Raw genomic sequence first — 8491 nt, 5'->3', positions numbered from 1 at the left:
GTTTTTTATGGGTCGACTTAGCCCCGCGCGTTTCAGCTTGTATAATATATAGCTATAAGCTGTAATATATATATTTTTTTATTATCATAACAAATTCAGTATACCTATTGTTGTTATTATACGCGCACGTCGACGGCTATGCGAGATAAATACGTTTTTAATGATGCAACAAATTTATATTTTCAGGAAGTCCGTATAGGTATAGGTACCTTTATAGTGTTAAAACTGTATAATGCGGTGTATTACGGTAGACGTAGATAGATATATCATTGTAAATTATGTACCACAATACGAATGCATATCGGTCGCGTGCGCTTTGGTATAAATGCAGACTGTGTCATTTGCAACGCGACTGATCGCCGGACCATAAACCGCGGAGGGCCATTATATAGGTATTATATTTTACCTATGCTGCGAAGAAAAAGCGGTTAACCGGCTGTGTATCGGTATAGGTACAGTTGATTTCGTCTCTATAGGCTATATATAACGATTACAGATTATAATAGGTACACATTGTAAATTGTAATATATATATTATAGGTAGGTATAATAACTATCGCGTGTATATCATATTTGCTACCACCGCGATCGCGGACAACGAACATTACATTATTATATATTGCGTATATTATCATACATTTATATATATTATGATGTATCATAATATTGTATACCTACCTACGTCATAAATTCGTAGTACAAAGCGAAAATCGCGTGTTTTTCGGAATAAAATGCAGTTCGTAAATAATAATATGTGTACATATTATTATAATAAATGCGGTTAGCGGTTACAGTGGCCGTGATATTTTGATGATATATTATGTTATTCTTTCGATGCATATTTCGTACCTATATGCACTCTCTCCCTTGTCATTTGAACGTATTTTATCTACGTTTTTTTAAATTTACATTGAGTATCTGTAGTCAAATCTATTAACATTAAAAACACTTATAAATTTAAATTATACACGATATAGCCATATAGGTTAGGCTATTAAAATTATATTAAAATAGTTTCATTAATACGAATATTAATATAAGAGTTTTTTTTTTATACCAAACTAATTTGTTAATGCGATTAAAAACGCCTTTCTTGCGTTTCAAGTGAAACTAACTTTTTTTACAGACCTAAAATTTGGCATAACATGAATTAACACTACCGTCTATTAAGTAAAACGCTATAATAACAATAAAAATGCTTATTAACATATACTAACATTTTTGACAAACTAAAATTGGCTCATTTTATGCTTTTGTAAGTAACAAATTGTTTTATTTATGTATTATACATGTGCTAATATAACAGTAGTATTACTATAATAACATTTAAAATAAGCTATAACGTTAAATGTTTATTTCTTGCTTATACTAAAAATGTACCTCAGCGAATTTCCTTTGAACACTAATAATTTCGATAGTTATAATAAAGGGCATACCACATACGCACAAATAGTTTCAAGAAACGAAGGAGAATATATTTTATGTTCAAAGAATTTTTAGTGAATATTATGAATTTTGTAAAAAATACCATAGTAGGTACCTACGCGATTTATTCGCAACTGCTTCAAATGTTTTAACAAATCCCGCATAAAAACGATTTATCCAACAAACTTAAATATTTTATCATTATTTACTTGAAAAAAAAAATGTAATAAAAGTTCATATGAACTTTATCGACACGATGAGTTTTTATTGAAGTAAGCATTTAAAGGCTCTTTGGATAATGTTTTATTCTATGCAACATTCAGGGACAAGAATAAGGGATTGCCGCGGTACGCTGTTAGATCGATTTCATTGTATGCAAGTGCAGGGGTTCACATTGCCGATAATTCTATCGTTAGGTTAAAGGTCAAAGAAGCCATTTGAATAAAACAATTTTTTTTTCGATTTTCAAACTTTGTTGGTGTATTGTGGTTAATATCCGGTCAGTGTTGATTGATGTTTTACGATCATGTACAATGTACATATTATATTATATTATATAGATATATCATTTTTGAATAGACATGGTTATGAGAAACTATACGATTGGAAATTATGATAAGTATATTATAATATAATATTAAATTATTACACAATTTATATATACATTATAATATATAATAAGATCATAAACGGCTATACATAATGATTATTTAAATTTATAATTGTGTTACAGAAAGTAGGTATATTTTTTATAAATATAAATCAGCTCGTTATACGGGTGTAAGTATACGTTTATATTATGTGCATAATGCTCAATATTTTGTTTAATTGGCGTTATAATCATCGGGTATTCGTTTGAAGTGTGTGGCCAGTGTGGGAATCATAATGATATTTCATTATGAATAATAATATTTAAAAAAAGGTTTACCGTTAATTGGACCATGGAATAATATAATTAGGTAATTATATTGGTTTGCGTTCAATATATATACTGGTATATAATATAGGTATTACAGGTACATACCACATATTACCGTATACAGCTGGCGTGTTATCGACATAGAAACACGCCGTTATAGGTTAGATGTGTTCTCAATGATACGTAGTCTTTTTACATTACAATAAACTGTCTAAAATTTAAATGTTAAAAGATGCAAACGGTTCATAATAATAATTTATGTAAATGTTCATGAATATAGTTTTATATTTTTCACCAGTCTCTTATATAGTCTATAATAATATAATATAATTTTATCTATAATATCAATGATAATATATATGCATAAATAATAGGTAGTTATTACATTCAAACTAAACTAACATTAGGTTTTTGTGGTATTACGTGCAAAAAGGAAATAGGTAGGCAGGTACCTCGTTATTGACGATTAAAAAACTAAAGTTGAAAAACAAAACAAATTATAAGCCAGAATTGTTACCTATTTACTGTCACGAATAAGTGTTTAGTTTTGTAATATTGAAAATGTTGATTAAGAATAAGTGCTACCTATATACTTATAATATTATCATACATTTTTAAAACATACCTAACCTACTCATAAGAGGATAACGATTATGTGACATGCTTAGATTTATTCACATTAATTAAGAAAAAACCATTTTAAAATCGTTTTCAATTTATAACTGTCTTATATTGATTATAAATATTTATATTGTTGGTTAAAGTAATCGTTTCATTTAAAATAATCGTAATTAATTCAGAAAGCATAAAAAAATATGGTGGAAAAATAATCATTAGTTTAATTATTTATTACATCGTTATAATTGTAAAAATTAATATTATTTTTATATTTCTTTGGAAATTTAAATGTTGAACAGGCCTCATTATTCATTTTCTTACAATATAAATATGTTTTAAATTGTAAATTGTGATTATAACATGTTCATTGTTATACAACATGTCCTATATTCAAGCAATATTATATTATAAATTATTTCTACCTACATTAACTTATAACAAGTTTTGTTATTATTGATGACTGTAAAATACATAAATATTAATTAAAAATTGTATTTATATGATAAGATTATACTTATACAAAATGCTAGTAAGAAAAATATTAGGTAATAATAATTTTTTAATAGGTTTTTTAATAATAAAATAACCTAACAGGTGGTATGGGTAGGTACTTGTATTATTTTTATTTCTCTTAAAAAACGTGTTATTAAACTTTAATCTTTGAAGTCTTGTGTGTTCACGATCGAATAAAAAAACTAAAATCTACTAAGTACCTTTAGTACCTTATTAATCCTAACCTAACCCTTTAGTACATATTAAATATCAGTACTACAGCACTCGTTTTATATCCAACCAAAATGCTATTCAACTACGTATTTTGAAACAACTTTTATTGATGGTTTAAGTGCAACCATAATATAATACCGTATTATTATTCTGGAAACAGCTTCATTTCCTGTATAGGTATAATAGTCTCTGTAAAAATACACCGAATGAAAATAATTTTGTTTTTAGGATCACGCGTGGGGCTGATAAGTGACTGCAATGATGTGTTTTATTTGACAAATTGATCCACGTTGTTCTACACCATTTATTTTATTCATGTACTACATAATTTATTAAATGGGGGGGAGGGGGGGGGGTTATGAAACATTGGTTTTTATTTGTTTTACTTTATCGTGTTAGTGTTACGCGCGTTATGGATATTATATTATATTATGTCGATCTTAAAAACGACAAGTTGTTCGTGGCACGTGTAGAATAAAAATAAATACTAAATCGTCTAAATCAATATAAGGTATAATAACCAACTGGTCTTATCAGTTAAGTAACACGACTGCCTACGCAATGACTTGAAACAAGTTGACAGGAAAATTCAGATAATTTATCATCGTAATTGATATTCATTTCCACGGTTTTATTCTTGGCATTATTTTTTGGTTGCCTTGATAAAAAAAAAAAAAACGTAAATATGTTCTATAGGTTGTTCAGTGTACCTACGTATATAAATTGTGATTCCCATTGAAACACCATATTCATACAACAGGCATATGTGTTGCGTATTATTATTCTTATAAACATTATTACATTACTTTAATTGCCTATTAATACATTAATTATTAATTAATATATCTAGGCCTCAAACCTATTCGTGACAACGTGTTTTTGTCAAATAAATTATATTTTCTTTATTTTTTTTTTTCAGAAAACATATCATCTTCCCACAATATAATCATCAGAGTAAAACGTACTGTTAGCAATGATCAAATCTCGAAGCCATAATATATTTTTACATATTTGTAGGCATATGTCATGCTTTATAGTTTATAGGTATAGCGTATAGACTGATTTTTTTTAACGGTTAATCTCATTATGCCAGCGTTTAAAAAAATGTATGTTGGCATCCAAAAAATAATAAAAATTATAAAATTATAATTGATATAAAATAGGTAGTATTTTTTTATTTTAAAATATTGTGTTTATGACGACATTTTGTAAATTTTTTTTAAAAAAACGATCACTCAGTATAATTATAAATCATAACTTACTGAGCAATATACCTAAAATTTTAATTTATTTGTAATAATATATGAAAAGTTTGGGTTTTTATATTTAAAAAAAAATTGCCAAGGAGTAATTTTTTTTTACGTAATGTAGCCTTATATGATTTTGTCACATAACATCACTGTCGGTCACTGATCTCTCTTCTCTTTCCCTCATTGTTCACGCGCTCACAGACTAATTTACTAACGGCATAGTTAAATATATTTTATAGCTTCCGCGTGTCAATTATTATAAACAGTATTGTTATCGTGCTCTTAAAACCGGGGAAATGATTTTTACGTATTAAATCACATACCATTATCTCCCCTGCACATACAATTAATATATACCTAATTATATTATATTGTGATCGCTATTCGCTTAGCTCGTCATAATTTGATTGGCCTTTTTTACGTCTGTTAGATACACATCATTGTGTAATATAGTATCTTAAATCCGAGATTGTGATATTAGCATAATGTATTAGTAATATTTGCGCCTTTCTGTAGACGAGCATAAAATTAATCCAAGACTATTATTTAAAAATACTTAACCCATGTGGCCAAGTATATTTTGAAGAACGGTTATGTTATGCTAGAAAGTGCTAAAAGTGTATTTTTATATTCAATTCTAAAAATATTGTCTATAAACGCTTGGACCAGATTTTAATATTTTTACTTACGATTTATTTACCACAAATAAATTAAAATGGTAATTTTATTATTCGTACATACTTACCTTTAATATAGACACCTATATAAACATTAACAATGTACATTTTAGACTTTTTAATATACCTATTTGCACACAGATCAATTGATTTTAGAAAACATTTACTGGCATAAAAATACAACAGAAATTAAATATCAAATACATTATCATGAAACAAAAAATATCTTACTTGGTTCATATTATATACGTACCTATATATATATTATACAAGCTAATACTCGTATATGGTTAGAATTATTTAGTATTAATATTTACTATTTAATATAAGTTCATGAAGTTAATTGTATGGACTGTAATGAAGGTCAGTTATTTAAACAAAATATATACTTAAGTATACCAAAACTCTCGCATGAAAATTTACGAATATTTTTTATATAAATATACGTTATTTATTTTAATATAGTATAAATATTAAATGGGTTATAAATGGAAATTGATCATAAAATAAAGCTTCTGTATTAAAATTAATTTATGGGGATTGTATTGAAATTATTTAACAATATTACGTTGTAATAAATTTAAAACCATCAAGTTTTATAAAATAAACAAGTATTATGTAAACATAAATAATAAATAATAATATTATTAAACTTAAAAGGCTTGATGATAAAAATTTGTGCGATCGACAAATAAAAAGAGGCGAGTAGGTAATCAGATGCATTTCGTGTTGTTAGCATTGTTATTATTAATGGCGACAGTTTCGGGTGATCCTCAAATGAAAATGAAATTGCGATAATATAGCAAATATATTTACCTATATACTTATTTACAATTTATTTAAAAAAATTGTATCAGACATGAACTACTTGAAATCCGTTCATCGATCGTTTTAACGTATATATCATTTTAATATTTAGCATGTACTACGTGTACATTATTAATTTAAAATCATGTAATTTCGGATTAAATCGTATTTACAATTTTCAATATAGATGTAGACACTTAGTCTTGTGTATTAATGGATATATTTCTATGCATTTCAATGAGCTAATAAATATCTTACAGTTGTATTCATATTTGATTTGCACTGGTTAGTTGAACTTTTGAATATTTCCTTATATTATGTTCCGTTAAATTTAATTATATCGAAAAATGTATGTTTATAAACACAGTTATAATACAACGAAAATTAAATTGAAGAAGTGAATAAGCATGCAATAAATTGCAAGGCATGGGTATGTCAGGTATGTGTGTGTTAATATTATTTTCTGATACATTTTTTTGTTCAGAAATTTAAAATCTATGAATTTTCTTCTATTTCATAGTCAACAATGCTTTCATTTAAATTTTTTATTTGATAAGTTACTAACACGTTACTAGTAAATTATGCAAACTACACTGTAAAATAAGTCCGGTTCAACATAATATAATGTGATTTGTGTTTGAGTCGTCTTAAATTAAAAACTTCTTTCAGTTTTTCTGAATAGAACATAGGTATATCTTCATCATCATGATTTTCTCACATTGTCTTACCTAATTGTGTACCGAAAATACTAATATTTTCTTCTTAATCTTTAGTTTTTAAGGCTAACGAATATATTTCATAAACAATACAAATTTAACGTTTTTGATCCCTATTTAAATACAGTATTTTTTATATAAAAGATACTATTATTTATTTTATATTGGCAAAAAAAAATGTTTAACACAATATAATATTAATATAAGTAATAGGTATAATATTCAAGTTTTTATTATTATAATTAATATTTAAGAGAAAAATGTTTAGCGTTTGGCTTATGACAGCCAAGTGGTTTCAATGCGTACGTCATGTTATTGTTGATAAAATTAATTAGTGACTGGGATCGTCATAAATTTATTTCACTTAGTAATCATTGTCCCTGCAGTTTTAATAAACCTCCTTGGAGTGATTTTATAGTTACGTAGGTAGTACATATTCGAAATAATATTTTATGAAATATATTATGGATTGCTACAATTCTAATTTTTAAAATATTTTTTAATATCTGTATTATATATACACATAATTTCGTTTTAAAGTGTAACTAAAAACAGTTATTTGTAACATTAAAATGTATTGTGTTGTCAATACTTGTATTATATTTGTAACAATAGTACTTTACGTATAGGCTCATATTAAAATTTTGATTTTACAAAACAAAAATATAACTCTTAAGGTTGACGAAATTTATTTAATTAGAAATTTACGTTCTGAAGATTAAAACAAAATAGTGAAAATAGTCAGTGCTGAATCTAAGATTGTTTTCTTTAAGGTGTGAAAATCAAAAGTTTAATAAAATAGGAACTCAGACTTCTGATTTTTAATTTATATTACATTAAATGTATTTAAAAATGTCAAGCATCTATTTTTTTTTAAGAAGTTTAAAGTATAAAAGTTCAAGGTGCTGTGGACTCCTTTTTTTGATCCACTACTGAAAGTTGTTTATTATAAAGTGTTTGAAATTGTTTGTACATTTTTGTAAAAATCTTCAATATACATAATGCGACTAATACTATTATACTAATAATAATTGTAAAAGAAATAATAAAGCACTTTTAAAATGTAACTTATAATGTGAAATGTCTGAACGATAACAATCGAAGCAATACTCTACTAAAGACATTGATTGATGTATCTGCGAAACTAAACATACAATGGAACATAGAAATATCAACTATACTGACCCTAGACTATGCCAGAATGTATATAAGTATTAGAGGTGTATTATTGACCTATAGCCTTCAACATTTTGCTGCTTTAACTCTTTATAGAATTGTATTACAGAAATTAAAATTGAGTAGCATTAATTTTGCATATAATACAAATATAACATAATATTTTGTGTAGGTATT

The sequence above is a fragment of the Acyrthosiphon pisum genome, unplaced genomic scaffold (assembly GCF_005508785.2).
Source record: "Acyrthosiphon pisum isolate AL4f unplaced genomic scaffold, pea_aphid_22Mar2018_4r6ur Scaffold_21930;HRSCAF=25302, whole genome shotgun sequence".
In the NCBI taxonomy this organism is placed as follows: domain Eukaryota; kingdom Metazoa; phylum Arthropoda; class Insecta; order Hemiptera; family Aphididae; genus Acyrthosiphon; species Acyrthosiphon pisum.
Note: the sequence above shows the minus strand (reverse complement) of the source record.